Genomic DNA, 16,864 nt, shown 5'->3' on the forward strand with positions numbered 1-16,864 from the left:
TTCGCCAAACAATCCCAAGTACGTAGGTAAGAGAGTTTCAACCTTTTCCTTTCCCATTGCTCAAATAGAGTCATAGTCTTATGCTTTATGGGAACTCGGTTTAGGACATGACACGCAGTCATTAGTGCCTCCCCCCCAGCATTCCTTGGATAGACCCGAAGTGTCTAACATGGTGTTAACCATATCAGTTAGAGTTCGGTTCTTTCTTTCGGCTACCCCATTTGACTGGGGTGAGTAGGGAGGCATCCTTTCATGGATTATACCATGTTCCGCACAAAACAGATCAAATTCATTGGAAAAATACTCTCCACCACGATTGGACCTACGCCGTTTAATTTTCCGATCAAGTTGGTTCTCTGCCTCAGCTTTATAGTTTTTAAAGAAAGTCAAAGCCTCATCTTTTGATTTCAAAAGATACACATAACAATATCTAGTGGAGTCATCAATCAACGTCATGAAGTATCTCTTTCCACCTTTTGTCATCACGCCATTCATCTCACAAAGATCAGAATGTATAAGCTCTAGTGGCACCAAGTCTCTTGCCTCTGCAGTCTTATGGGACTTACGAGGTTGCTTAGCTTGCACACATACTTGGCACTTGGAGCCTTTGACAGTAGAGATTTTCGGAATTAAATTCATATTGGCTAACCGCGTCATGCAACCAAAGTTAATATGACAGAGTCGTGAATGCCAAATATCAGACTCATTATTGTGGCAAACATTATTAATAACTTTAGTGCAAATATCTGACAAAGATAGGTGGAACAAGCCTCCGGACTCATAGCCTTTTCCAACAAATTGTCCACACTTAGAAATTACAACTTTATTGGATTCGAAAACCAACTTAAAACCATCTCGACATAAACGGGAACCGCTAACGAGATTTTTATTAATGGACGGCACATGATGAACGTTCTTCAGACGCACAGTCTTCCCCGAAGTAAACTTCAGATCGACCATACCAACACCTCGAACGATGGCATGTGACCCGTTCCCCATCAGCACGGGTGAAGTCCCTGTTGCCTGGTAAGAAGAAAACATGGAGGCGTCAGCACAAACATGTACATTGGCACCGGTGTCAATTAACCAATCAGGGGATTGAAATACTGAAAGGATGGTAGGAAAAATATCGTACCCTGATTCCTTCATATCAGTATCACCGATGACAACATTAGCGGACTTGCCGCTCTTCTCATGTTCGCGCTCCTCAAAGCAGTTAGGACACTTTGGAGCCCAGTGATTAGGATCACCGCAGACATGGCAAAGTCCCTTCCCCTTCTTATGAGAATTCTTCTTGAAGTCGGTAGAATGTGATGGCTTGTTCTTTGTATCAAACTTGCCTTTGCCCTGAGTTTTGTTCTGATTGTTTTTGTACTTGTTGGGCTGGGAGTTCTTCTTCTGTACCATGTGGGTACTAGAACCTCCCTCAGCAACTCGAGCACGTGTGTCCTTTGCTCTCGCCTTCTCTTCAACATCAAGAGTACCAATGAGATCCGCAACGGAAAACTCCTGTCTCTTGTGTTTCAGGGAAGTAGCAAAATTGTTCCACGAAGGTGGAAGCTTGGCAATGATGCCTCCGGCAACAAATTTGTCCGGTAACACACACTTGAAGTACTCAAATTCTTTTGCGAGCGACTGTATCTCATGAGCCTGCTGTACAACAGGGCGCTCATCAGTCATCTTGTAGTCATAGAATTGCTCCATGACGTACAACTCGCTGCCGGCGTCCGAGGCACCAAACTTGGCCTCGAGCGCAGCCCACATGTCCTTGCCGTTGTCAAACGACATATACGAATCCACAATGGAGTCATCAAGAACACTTAGAAGAGCGCCTTTAAAGAGGGTATCGATCTTCTCAAAAGCTTCCAGCTGTGCTGGATTAAGATCGCCCTCTGGCTTACCCTTGGTGGCATCATAGCAGCCCATGGTCTGAAACCAGTAGACTGCTCTCGTGCGCCACCTCTTATATTGCGCCCCCTTAAAGGCAGACAGTTTTAGATGCGCAGCAAAAGCACTCAGAGTAAATTGCCTATATTCAGGTTTTTGGATTGAAGGAAATATGAGCAAATTACTACGAGATTTCATCCGAATAAACAGAATATAAATCATGACCACAGCAGTAGAGATTAACCTAATCATGCGAACTAGCATAGCAGATGAACATATCACATCTAGGGCACATACTAGAAACATGAATTGTACCACGGTCTCGAACAGGAAGGATAGAATCACATACGATGCAGCGGGTGCAGCACCGCCAGCGTTGATGTTGTCGCCCATGTCGTCGAGGATGAGGTTGCCGAGGTCAGGGAAGAAGTCGCCGTTCGCGAAGTCGTCGCTGCCAGCAGTCACGCGAGTGCGCTCCCCAAAAACCTGATCGCCCCTCTCCCATACAGGATCACGAGAGGCGGGGTTCCGGAGGCCCCTTGATAGCGGTTGGCTCAGCCCGTCGGCTGCCTCTAGTAGGTGCTCCACGGGCGGAGGTGGGAATGCGTGGGGGCGGTGCAACACCAAAGACAGAGGCGCCTACACGTGGGGAGAGGTCTGACCCCACGTCAGGTGGCATCGCCACATCACCTGAGGGAAGGGCAATGATACGTGCTTCTGTGTCCTTGTAGCTGACAAACATCTATGAGTGGTGTCCCAAGCGGTCACTACCTCTAGCGACATGCCATCATATGGCAGTACCTTCCAAAGGAAATGATGAGAATATGGTGCAGTGACATGCGATGACACAACCACGCTTGACAAATGTTTCTAGGCTAGTTCACAATATGGATGGAGCTGGTGTCGAACCATGGGTGCAGTTTGTGAAAGATGAGTTGGAGTGCATGTGAACACCATCTCACTCTATGTCGTGCGCATGTTGCAATGGTGAGAAGTGGTGGACCTAGAAAGTATAATGAGTGAGGGAAAACTACTCGAGTGGGGGCATATTATCTAGAAATTCAAAGAATTTAAGCATATTTCGTGAAACAACACTAGCAAATATTATTGAATTTTTAAATCATGAGTGGAGGGGCCCCCCCACTCAACTAAACATGGGTCCGATCCTAACAGTGAGGGTGGTAAAAGGATGGGGAACTTGACACGGTCAGGCGCACGTGCGGCTTGAGACAGGGCCATGTCTTGCTAGCTAAAAGGGCCACCGGTGGCGACGGTGCATAACTCGCTGAACGGAGACGATTCATGGGGCGTAGTGTAGGCCGACATGCCACATACCCTGGGTAGCGCTCTGTGCAGACATCCCAAGAGTTCTCGACAAAATGTCCACACTATAGATATATGGAAGGAAATAGAATTTTTGACACATGAGAGACAATTGTTCAATACCCTGCTGGGTCGGCATGGGAAAATTTGGTTCAGTCGAGGTACCAAACTTGTCCATATTTGTCTACTTTTGGCAACTTCTTTGTGCAAAGTGGACTAGCTTTGAAATTCAGCGATGCAAAATCCACAAGTAGGTAAGTTAAGGGATCGGAAATTTAGTTTTCTCCATAAAGGTCAAGCTATCAGGGCAAAGTTGGTAGTAAATTTCAAGAGAGGCTAAAATTTCAAAAAAGAGGAACAAAATACATGGCACAAAGTATAAAATGCTAACCAATTGTTGCCCTTTTCTTTTGTCCTCCCGATATGCCTCTCCTCATCTCATCCCCCACTAGGATATCAGCACACTCAGACAAACCAAGTATCTACATCACACAAATCTTGTGATTATGTTGTTAGGATAAATAACAGTTGTAAGTGCATCTAGTCCCACCCCTAGTTGGTTTTGGAGTATTGATGACAAACCTAATTGAGGGACTAATGTGTTTGTGAGAATTGCAGGATAACACAGGTAGAAGTCCCTCATTGATTCGGTTTTCCTACCAGAGATGACCCCTAAAAATGTATGAAGACATTGATGTCAAAGGTGGTATGTGAAGATATTCACATTGAAGACTATGACAAGAGAAGACATCGCATGAAGCCTATGGAGCTCGAAGACTTAGATCTTTCGTAGTTCTTTTTCTTCCTTGTTGAGTCATAGGAACCACCGTACTGTTAAGTGAGGTCCAAGAGAACCAGTCAGAATGACTGAAGTGATGCTTAACCAAAACCTATGTCTTCGAGTGAAGACTATGAGAGCGAATCTTGTCCAGAGTCGGACAAGTCAGCTTTGCTTGTAGCCCAAGTAAAGTTGTCGTGTGTGTTTGAAATCTGACCGTTGGAACACGTGTCAGTTCCTTAGTGACCCAGGGTCATTTCGGACAAATCAGGTCGGGTTGCCTAGTGGCTATAAATAGCTCACCCCCTACAACCATAAACGGTTGGCTGCTCAGAGTTAGAGTACGTCTTTTGTCGTTTGAGAGCAACCCACCTCGAAGCCTTTGAGAGATAATTCCTTGTGAGGATAAAGCCCTAACCACCCAGAGCCAAAGAGTGTTAGGCATCACTTAAGTCTTCCTGTCTGTGTGATCTGAAGACTTATTATACTTGAGGACTGTGAATCCTCCAGCCGGTTAGGCGTCGCGTTCTGAGCATCCAAGAGTCATTGTGGATCGCCGGTGAACGAAGTCTGTGAAGGTTTGGGAGTCTACCTTGAAGACTTACCAGAGTGATTGGGCGAGGTCTGTGTGACCTTAGCTCAAGGGGAATATGGTGAGGACTGGATGTCCTGAGCTGCGTGTTCAGGACTGGGTGTCCGGGACTGTGTGTCCTCAGGTTTAAATACCTAGCCGCCCTAACCAGACGTACAGTTGTCACAGCAACTGGAACTGGTCTAACAAATCATTGTCTTCAACGAGTGACTGGTTTCATCCTTCCCTTCCCTTTACTTACTATTGGTCCTTGTGAAGTCATTGTATGATTGCAATATCTTTTGTCTTCACTGAGTGACTGCGTATTCTGTTTGGCTTCATAATATCTTCCTACCTGATCCTAACTACCTAGCTGCTATAGGTCATTGTGCTTTCACTTCATTGAATACTTGACTATGGTTTGCCTAGTGTAGTCTACCTTCCGCTGCATGATAATAGGTCTATTTCTATCGTTTGTCTTCGAAACTTCCACGTTTTGAAGACTTTTATAAAAATCGGCTATTCACCCCCCTCTAGTCGATATAACGCTAAAATGGTCAAGTAGGTAAGTTAAGGGATCGGAAATTTAGTTTTCTCCATAAAGGTCAAGCTATCAGGGCAAAGTTGGTAGTAAATTTCAAGAGAGGCTAAAATTTCAACAAAGAGGAACAAAATACATGGCACAAAGTATAAAATGCTAACCAATTGTTGCCCTTTTCTTTTGTCCTCCCGATATGCCTCTTCTCATCTCATCCCCCACTAGGATATCAGCACACTCAGACAAACCAAGTATCTACATCACACAGATCTTGTGATTATGTTGTCAAGATAAATAACAGTAGATTGAAAAGTTACTGGTACCTTGATAATATAGTTCATTGTAAGGTTAGTTCCTTCTCCAAATGTCGTAGCCTGTAGATAACATATCTTAAGTGGTTGGGGAGATAAATGTAATTATTAAAAATTGAGAAAATCGAAGTAACCACCTTAATAAATGAGTCAAGATTTGGTTCCACTTCATTGAGCTCACCCTGCTTTCTTCTTACTGATTGTCCCATCATCTCTACGTTTAACATTCCAAATATAGGAATCGTATTGATTACTATCCATGTAGATGAAAAATAAAGGATACCTTTACCATCTACACGGGAGCTTTTTGAGTTCCACTTTATGCATTTTGTTACAAAATTAATCTCGTTCATAAGCACATAATCTTGATCTATATGTAAGACCTATAATATGAATAGCACACCATGCTTAGGACAATGACTTACCAAATTCGTTAATGGTTCCCAACATATTGGACGAGAAATCAATTGTCTCTCTGACAGTCATCTCAGCATGGTGAAGATCATACTGGCTAATGTAAGCATGCATGTGTTGAGGTGTTGAGCAATTCACTTCTTCTTCCTTGTATGTGATCTTTCCTTTGCGCTAGTAAGATATTTTACATCAAGAAAAATGCAATTTCCATTAGACCACGTATGTAGGTGTTTTTGGTGGTATGTACATAACCCAGCCTACCTTTAGGGATGAATCCAACTTTCCTGCCAATGCCTTCAAAAATGTTGTCTTCCCAGAACCGGGCGCTCCGAGAAGAAGTGTCATCCTGGTTATGTTCATACGACAACTTTTCAGGATCTTAGGTCCGTAAATTAATAAGTCATGAACTTTCAGTTGTGGTACTATGCGAAGATGTCATTCCTTGGAACAATTTGTTTGAGGTACAAAATGTATTCTTACTTTTACGCTAGTAAAAAGTATGCATATATACCTTGATGGTCGAATTTTGCCGCTTGCTTCATTTATGATTTTGATTGCTCCTTTCCTTCTAGAATACATATGAAAAAATGACACCAAATCCTACACAAATAACAATGAAAAGATTATTTGAACCGCATGCACGCAGTTTCCTCACATTTGTATAGAACAGTCAATCACAGCGGGCTCGAATGCACACGAAATTAATAACTTCACATATAGGGTATGGAGGTACAATAGAATGCATGGTTGGCAAAACTCTAACAACTTATTTGCTGCAAGAACATCGTTTCACGGAAGCAACATGACACATTTGGAGACCTAATTCCACCTCCATTTCTAACGAGGATAGTCTTTCTCTAGTGGTTTGACCTATGAGCTGCAAGCAATGTGAGGTTCTGCCGCCAACATGCATCAGTGTCCCATAAAACAATGAGATGGGTGTTGGGGAGGGTCGCGTCCCAACCATTCATGCAACATTGAAAAATGCGCTCCTGAGTCAAGCAAGTGTGAGGTGTCTTGCCACTTCATCTAGGTGAACAGACGGTCGAGGGGGAAGCATTGTGAGGGGGTCTCTTGATATCACATCTTTATTTTAACGAAAAAATGATGTTTTTTTTCATTTTCCACTATGTGCACCCATTAGAAAATAGAATTAATAACTATATCAAACAAACATGGCATCCAATTTTAGCTACCCGGAAAGCTAACAGGGTATATTTTTAGTCTTATGATTTGTTTGACGCATGTTTTATCCACGTTTGGACCTTGCAACCAAACAACTTCCAATAAAATAAGTCCACGGAAGTGTACGAGGTCACCGCCATTTGTTTTTAATGCTCAGACACTTTGGAGTTAAATCGGGTGCCCTATAGAGTTATGTGCTCCTTCTTCAAGAGGTGGGTTCCTAAGGAGTGAGGTTGCAGTCCTCTAAAAAAAAATAGATGGATAATGTGCCATGGCTTGGAATGGAAATATTGAATGACAAATAAATTAGGACAACGGGGCCAACTTGGTAGTAGCCTCAACTTTAGGGCGTGATTAATGTTGGTATGAGGTGTGGTTTCAAAATATCCAACCTAGCATAATAGTTGGTTTTAGGGTTGGATAGTTTGACGTAGATGACGACCGTGTGATGCGTGGATCTGGCACACAACTTTTTTTATGAGCCGGTGACAACGAGCAAAATCCTGAAATCACGAACTTGTTGTAGAACATGCTAGCATGTTCCTAATTTGGAAATTCATGTGCTTACTAGGCCCGTCAATGAGGGTGTGTGTGACTTGAGCGGCCACATAGGGTCCCCAAAACCATGGGCCCCCATTAGAGAGATTTTTTACAGTAAAATTGTTATCTGTTCATGGCAGTTGTGGTCTTATTTTCTTGTCACTCGGGAAACGAGAAAATGCTAGATGGGCTGGCTTAAGCTTGGAGGATAGGAAGACCAAACCATGGCAAAGCTTTGAATTTTTGCTTCCAATCCGATAATGGAACCCGCTCACTTATTTTCCATCCAGTTGCGCAAATGAAACATTAAGTAGTAGGCAATGACGCTCGATCAATTTGATTGCAAAGACGAAAACAAGACAACCAACAATACAAACAACAAAGCCTTGCACGGGGAGCTATTTATTGATTTGTTGTGACCGACTTGCAACTTGACGATGAAAATCAAATTCCTCATGTTAATGTTTATGACAGTCTTGGTAATGAAGTTGTAGAGGTTGACAATCATGATGCAGAAATTGATGCAGTGGATGATGGTAACATTATCATTAAGGGGAGATGCTAATATTGCCCATGGAGGTTGTTGGTAGTACTGCCAATGAAGGTGATATTGTTAATTCTGTTGATGAAAGTAGTAGTTCTAATATTTCTGATAACATCCATAATCCTTTTCAACACGATATATTTGACCAAGAACTTGGGATGCAATTGGTACCGAATGATAGATATTTAGGTGCTAAAAGAAACTTGTTTATTGAGCATGGTCCTAGAAATAAATTGTCTAGAAGGTTTTTTACCTACCATACACTAGATTTCTATCTAATGGATAAAAGTGTGACACATGATGGCTTGTACACAAAAAAGATATTGACAAAGTAATTATTTTATGCAAATTATTAAGATAGGGGCTCATGGGAAGGTAGTTTGCAAATTGGAGCTTTAATAAAGGAGTCATCTTGGTAGTAGACTTAAAGAGCATGAAACTAGTAGAAAACATAGTCACAAATATGATTACATGGTGTGAATTGCACCTTAGGTTGCAAAAGAATAAAAAAATAAAGTTGCTAAGCGAAGAAAGGGATAATTGGAGAAAAGTTTTGTTCATGATTCTTTTAAAGGTAAAATTTCTTGCACATCATAATATTGCATTTCATGGGAGTAATAGGACTAATTCTAATGTTAGTTGAATTTGAGCCAGTTTTCAAAGAGCATGTTGACTGCATCACCAATGATAAATTTTGTGACAATTGTCTTGGTCGTTCTATCTAGAGTGAGTTAAATTTGCTCGCTGCTACAATCAGGTCTGAAATAATTGAAAAGGCAAAATAAGCAAAGTACTTATTGGTTATACTTGATTGCATTCCTGATGCAAGCCACCAAGAAAATATGTATTTGATAATTAGGAACATTGACGCATCTTCAGGTTCTTTTTACATTAAACAATTCTTCTTTGGTTTTATGGATGTGAAAGATACTCTTGGATAAGGATTATTTGTTGTCGTAAAAAGGGAAGGCTTGACCCTGATGTGGACAACGTAAGAGGACAAAATATGATAATAGGTTGATTTTGAAAGGAAAACTTCTAGGGGCACAAAAGAAACATATGTAGATAATAAAAGAGTTTAGCTTGTGGTTGTCATAGTATGACTCTATGTGATATGGCAAAGTCTTATTAAAAAGCAACATATTTTTTGGAGTTATCCAACGCATCTATACGACATTTGCTAATTCTAATACAACAAAAAATTTCATAGCTAACATAACACATGATTGACTCTCATGTCATTGCCATCGAACCATTAGGACAGTCCTGTTGATGGTGTTAAGGCTATAAGATCTCAACTACCAGAAGTAAGGGATTCCTTACTACAAGTGGATGAAAGTGATAAAGAACCATCGACAAGTACTGGAGGTCAATCGTTAGCCGAAATAATCTTTGTGGCTTTGAATTTTGAGTGTCAGTAATCACATGGTATGAAATACTATCATCTGCTAATTTGATCAACAAATAGTTATGATCAAAGGATATGGTTATCAATATTGCACTTGAATTTGCACATGGCCTTATTTCCTTTTTCACTAGGTATAGAGTAACTGGATTTTCAAAAGCATTGGAATACTAAAAAAATCAATGGAGATGGATATTCGTCTAGAATTCTGCACCAAACATAATATCAAAAGAAAAAAGTAGATTTGATGAGGATGTAGATGATGATCTGTGGAGGAGTCATGTAGGGTCAATTCTTGTATACATTCCGTTGATCAAGCTATCATTTCACTCACTAAGGAATTTAAACAATATAAGAGGTACGATAAACATTTGGTTTCTTGCTTACTTCAGATAGATTGTGATCCTTGGACAACAAGTTTGATGCTTGCTTGTGTTAATATTGAAGGTGCACTTACAAGCGGAGAACATACACATATTGATGTACTTTTTGGTGAGGTAATTTTCCATGAGGACTCACTTAATAAATATATGGTTTCTGTTGATATTCTAAATATTTTGAAGAAGTACTCCTTGATCTCTTTTTATTCTAAAATTAACTCCAAATGCAGCGCACGTTAGGCCACGCCACTCTAAAAGGAGCATACATTAGATTATATCGAGGATCGTTCAAGATTGTTAGATCTTCACAATTGGAGCTTACGAATGCTCATGTATTTTGGTTAAAAGATGTCCCTAGGTGAAAGGGTGCCTCTTTGGGGAATACATGCCCCTTGGTCTTTGTGGAAAGACACGTTTCTTTCTGAAAAGATGCCTCTCCGTAAAAATACGCGCTCCTTGGTGGAATGATATCTTTTCATAGAAATACTTATTAGAAAGGAATTAAAATAAGTACATATCTTTTGTGTCAACGCGTTACAAAAACCAGCTTGTATGTTCCTTCCAAAAGATGTGACCATTGAAATTGATTTATTCATGCTAGGCAATTATTGTACCATTATAATTTGTGGTTTGGACACAATATAACTTGAAAAGGATGTCTTTGAGAATATTAGTTATGAAGAAATGATTGAAGATTTAATGTCAATATAAATATTAGAGAAATGTTGCTTTTCGGCAGAACGTGAGGTTAATTTATTGCTTTATTACCATCATTACTACTTTAGCATTACTATTTGATATATTTCATAAATATTGTACCGAATAACGCGCATTTTAAGTTATATAGTTGAGCGGGAGTATACTTTAGTTATGTTAGTTTTTCATTTAAATGAACCTTTTGACATTTAGGGACCTATTTTGATTTTCACCCCAGGGTGTGAAATTTCCGGAGATGTCCCTGGTGCTTACGCCCAACTAGTTGTGTTCATTATTAGTAATAAGCATATATATCTCTACAAGAAACTTCTAGGTGAGTATATTACTCAAAACCACCCCTTTTTTGTGCAGGATTCCTGGAAAACAAGTGTTTCTTCTAATTTTTAAAAAAGAAAAGCCTGAAAGAAAGAGATGGGAGACAGGAGGAAGCAGGGAGAAGAAGAGAACAACTAAGCAGGTGGGGCTTATACATGGTGTACACACTCGCTTCGTACATGGTCTATGCTACAACGAGCAGAGTACGAACCGCTGTTCAAGGCGGTGTGTACGCGATAGAAGCAGGTGGCTACGGAGGTTTTTTTTTTTAACATGGGTGCCAGTATAACCTACAGATTGATCCACTACTTCTTTCGACGTAGGCATAGTGTCGGTCTATATGTCTAGTATTGTTGATTTGTCGGTTTTGTGTTATGTCTTTTTGTCAGACTTTCGTATTTGGCTGGGTGTATCTAGTTATGCAGAGGTCGGGTGTTACTCATAATGATCTACATTCGCTCGATGCTACATCTTGAAGTAATAAAATCGCCCTTTATCGAAAAAGCAGGTGGGGCTTATGTCCACCTCAATATAGTGGCCACATACGATGGCATGCCACTCCTAATTTGAAGTTCCAGGGTCGTCGTATTCGTTACTAGAACGCTCTAAACCAAAGTGCTTTTTGGGACCACTCATCCCAAAAGTGGTGTTTAAAAAAATTGAAATGGTGGTGGTCACCTAGAAGTGTGCTCCAAATGTAATGGCTTTAAGTATTTACTCAGGCAAAAGCAATCCCCGCCCCACTCATATATTGAATTGTTTTCTCCTGTAACACTACAAATTATGAATTGTTTAAAAAAAGGTCATGTACGAACGTCAAGTACATACATATGCGTGTATTATTTGTTGTGTCTCTAGGGAAAGCAATGCATGAGAAATAACATTAAGTTCAGGTGTTGACGTCGAACTACACAAGTCCGCTTGTGCTGGAGGTGATCCACATCCTCCTCAAGCACGGCTTGGCCCAGGTTGCCACAGCTTCGTGGATCCTCGTTTTTTTTTGAAAAAGAGAATTCTGTCTCGAATTACATTTTTTTTATACAAGGCCATCTCATTTTCCGTATCAAACTTTGACTTATAATTTTGGTTAACAAAATATGAATTGAATGTCATCGAAAATATATCATCGGAAAGTTGTTTGAAATGTGCATAACACCTTTTATGGCATGAACTCATTTTTAGTGGTAAAGTTAATTGTTAGTTAGACATACAAATATGAAGTGGCCTTGTGTAAGGAAGTGAATGGAGTAATATATAAAACAATTAAAGAAGCTAAGCAAGGGCTGCTGCCGTGCATTTGAAGTGCTTTGCATGAATCCATTTTAGCTGACATGTGTTTGATTTTTTATTTGGTTAATTATTGGATTTTTCCTTTTGTGTTTTGCTACTGATTTTTTAACGCAGTACAACGTAGATGTTCACATACACACACCCATATGAACGTGCGCATGCACACTCTACCTCAATTAATACCTCCGAGATACTGAGCCGGCGCAACATGTTGAGATTGACGAAGTCAACGCAGATGTCTTGGTAGTCGATGTTGATGCCCACATACGCACATACACACCTATGAACGCGCGCACACACACCATAACTCTATGAGCACCTCCGAGATACTGAGCCGATACAATATCTTGAGATTGACAAAGTCACCACAGATGTCTTCATAGCACACTTTGATGCCCACGTACACACACATACACTCACCCCTATGAACACACGCATACACACTCTACCTCTATGAGAACCTCCGAGATACCGAGCCAGCACAACATCTTGAGATTGACGAAGTCACTACAGGCGCCTTCGTAGTCGACGGTGACATCTCCTCCTACTGAACAAACATCAACGAAAAGGCTGAAATAAATCTATGAAAATGCGAGCACTCGTGGCATAGTCTAAGACGTGAATCCTAGTGGGATGGTACCATCAGAAGGAAGCTAACCATGTGAGCTACGCTCAGTTCGCGCTACCCGTGTTTTGATGCATGTTCGTTTGGTTGGTTCACAGCTTTGACTCGGTGTCAAAAAGGAATACACTGCTTTACAACTACACCTTTTTAAAAATAGTTATCTTTATGCCAGCTTTATACTTTTAATAAATTATATTTTTTATCTCGGTCCAGATTATCGAATTCTTTCTTAGACATCAACTTCACTATATATGAAGAAAATCCCATTCTCACCTTGGCAATAGTTAGTTTTAGTTGTCAATTTTCTAATTTTATTTCTCGATGTTTCCGCCATGCAAAAGAACTAGGTATGCAAATTTGTATCTTATATAATACTACAAATAACACAATGTAATTTCTCAGACTTCAAATGTATAGATGAATTGTTTTTCAAGTGATCGGTATTCAGATAGCAATTCCAGTTCTTAAGGGTGTACCAACACATTGTTTCGATGCTCCATGCAAGTTTCTCCGGCCCTCCTTCCACATATTGACAACAAGCATTTTCACTTCAAAGATGAATCTTCTTGGATTATCAAGCAAACATACGATCAGTTCAAAAGTTCTTTCTAGCATTGTCCTATAGCTAGTTAGCTAGGCATGCATGTTTGACATTTCCAACTTTTTTTCATATGATATATTTGTCATGTGTATCCATTTGAAAGAATTGAGTATATTGATTATCATCTACCATGGAAAAGACAAAGCTTGCCTGTCCATATGAGCATTATTGTGGCAATTTTTGTGTGTGTCCTCTTTTCTTACATGAAACAACTATCTTCCAGTACTAGCCTTGATTCATTTGCTAGTAAATACCATTGTTAGCAACTAAATCAGCAAGCAGGGAAAAAAATTCTCTTTATGTGGGTCAAAGCAAAATTCGAATTAACATAAGGTTGGTTCTTTGGCAACATTTTAATATGGCGATCAAGCAAATTTAATCTTTTGCAGAAAGAACTCTTTTCAGTGTTAGATTGCCTTGGATAATGAGCTATTTCAGGTTTGGTGAGTTTAGTTATTAGTTTCTCTTCTTTTATCCCTTAGTGGTTAGAAGCAATCGGTGATATTTTTAGATGACATAAGCTCACTTTATCGTGGCACTATAATTGGAACTAACTCTACCAATAATTTCAGACTTGTGGTTAAGGTAAATTTGATGTTTTGGTTCAATAAGTCATAAACAAAACCATGGATTAATATCTTTTTGCTCAAATATTTAGAGCCATAGAGAACGTTTAAATGATAACATGAACACATTATTTTCCATGGCATATAAGGATCTGTTGTAAGCCCATGTTCACCGAGTATGGTGTCATTTTTGTAAAAAAAATCATCAGAATTACCCATTAGAGTTCCAGAAAATGCCACGAGAAGGGAACCTAAAGCTGACTTTTTGACGCCTTTGCATAGGGTACCTTGAACACTTACAAGCATGCGAGCAGCTTCTCCATGGTCTGCTTCCTACTTGGAGTAGCTATTTGAAGATTTCAGAGTAAAAAAAAAAGGAATGTACTATCACAACTGGAGAGTCAAACGATCTGTGTTACTAGAAGATCTCACTGTTTTAGCCTGTCAATCTTCTATTTCACATTTTCTTATGATAGCTTAACTGTAAAGAAACTATTGCATTTCACTGGATTTTCTTTTTTAATAAGCAAATTTGTCTCATCTAGCCACTGCAATGTATCCCCATAATATTTTAACCTGATATACTTTTCCACTCATCCGACATGTGTACTATGTTGTTATAGTTTTTGAGCAGCAACAACAATTGTATATGTCAAGAGCAGTTGCACGGACGCGGTGTGCCGCCGCCCCTTTGCCCGCTAGTTGAAGTCACGTTGTCTGTTAGAAACTGCATAAGGAGAGGCTAGAGAGCTAAAAGTCAAGGATGCATGAACTAGAGGTCTTGGGCTTCCACATGCATGTCGTACCTCAACAGTCAAGACATAGCAGTTCACGAAAGGTAACTAGGCAGTTCACCAAAACTAAGATCTGCTTATATACATCACAGCGATCAACTGACCAGGACTAGGAGTAGGAGCGATGCAAAGCAGCAACTGACTAGGAGCAGGGAAACAGGCTGAGAGGCGTCAGCTCGCCATGATTCTATTTATTCACCCCTACCCGGCCGCCAGCAACGCACCACTTTGAAGATCGTGTCTACAGTTTGAGGAGATGGTAGGAGGGCAACAGGCTGGTCGATCGCCGGCCAAAACGATGCGGACATACCTGTGCGGCGTTGACGGCGCAGTTGAGCAGCGTCGGCAGCTCCCGGCGGCCGATGCGGACGTGTGCCTCCACGGCGAGATCATCGAACCGCACCTCCACCTTGGGCCCGGCGACTCCCAGACTGCATGCGATGGAAAGCACAACTGTTATTGCAAGTAAAAGACACACAGTTGCTACATATGTGAAGGAAATATGAGCAAATTACTACGAGTTTTAATCCGAATAAACAGAATATAAATCATGACCACAGCAGTAGAGATTAAACTAATCATGCGAACTAGCATAGCAGATGAACATATCACATCTAGGCACATACTAGAAACATGAATTCTACCACGATCTCGAACAGGAAGGATAGAATCACATACGGTGCAGCGGGTGCAGCACCGCCAGCGTTGATGTTGTCGTCCATGTCGTCGAGGATGAGGTTGCCGAGGTTGGGGAAGAAGTCGTCGTTCGCAAATTCGTCGCAGCCAGCAGTCGCGCGAGTGCGCTCCCCAAAAACCTGATCGTCCCTCTCCCGTACAGGATCACGAGAGGCGGGGTTCCGGAGGCCTGCTGTCCCTTCTCGCGGTGCACGCCGGAAGGAGGGATGGAGAAGACTAGCTTGGCGGCGCAATGATCTGGAACGGTGATGAGAAACCATACGAAGCGGCGGCTAGGGTAGACGTCTGCCCTGACTATATATTGCGGGTCGGGTAGGTCGTGGGAGTAAACCCCACGTCCGAGTCGTCACGATCCAAAACAATCGGAAACGGTTCAGTAATTAACGCGTCCATTAATTATTAATTAATGACTCATTGATTTTCCCATGCAGCAAAAATATAGACAACGTGCATAGCTCTGTCCTCGGCTCGGCTCAATCCCGCAACCCGCAACCCGCAACTCGCGGCGTGTCATGACGAGGCGTGGCGTGGCGTGGCGTGGCGTGGCGTGGCGTGGCGAGGCGAGCGAGGAGGAGGAGCGCGCGTGTAGGTCTCTTCTTCTCATGCTCATACAAGTGGTAGAAGAGCTCACCTTATAAAGAGGTGCAACTCTCTCTCAACTTCCAATGTGGGACTAAACTTTAGCCTCACTCACTCCACTCACATGTGTGCACGAATGGGCCAAGAGAATTTCAGAATTTTAGTTGGGCTTTGGGCCAAAGGCCTACTAGCAAAATTCCAACAATCCCCCACAAAGTCTCATTGGCACATCTCATCATTTAGTTCCAAACCATTGTTTTATATATCGGTGCTTAGTGGAGACTGTGAAGTTGAACTTCCACTTAGAAATTTATGCTACACTAGATCACAACTTGAATAGTGGACTATGCCTTGAACTACAAGTTTTCTGTGAAACTAGTTTCACACAAATTCTTGACCGATACTGGGCTGCCGCAAGGCTTCCCCGCGGGTGGAGCGTATACGTCATACTCCAGGGCCTTTCATGAATTTATTAGAGAACACCCAGTTCTCACAGACTGCGACGTTGACAGTCAAATTCATATAGGTGTGTTCCTCAGAAGATGTTCTGCAGGACAACATCTCTGCTTACCCGAATAAGCCACTTGGAACACATTAAGATAATTATCAACCTGCCATGCAGATCAGGAGAGTATTACATCTTTACGGAGTGGGATAATTAATATAGGGATACTCTCCTCCCAGCTGACCAACAGCTTGTCTCCCACTTCTACTTCACGGGATCTCCGATCACATAGAGTGGGTTACCACTATGGACAACTCATGCGGTGGGTCTCAAACCCATCTCCATCGATGCATTATCTAT

General features: G+C 41.3%; 1 pseudogene; it reads right to left on the reverse strand.

Moving 5' to 3' along the window:
• The window catches only part of LOC119283902, a 126,420-nt pseudogene that overhangs the window by 55,088 nt on the left and 54,468 nt on the right, over nt 1-16,864 (reverse strand).

The sequence above is a fragment of the Triticum dicoccoides genome, chromosome 4A, assembly GCF_002162155.2.
Source record: "Triticum dicoccoides isolate Atlit2015 ecotype Zavitan chromosome 4A, WEW_v2.0, whole genome shotgun sequence".
NCBI classification, from domain to species: Eukaryota; Viridiplantae; Streptophyta; class Magnoliopsida; order Poales; family Poaceae; genus Triticum; species Triticum dicoccoides.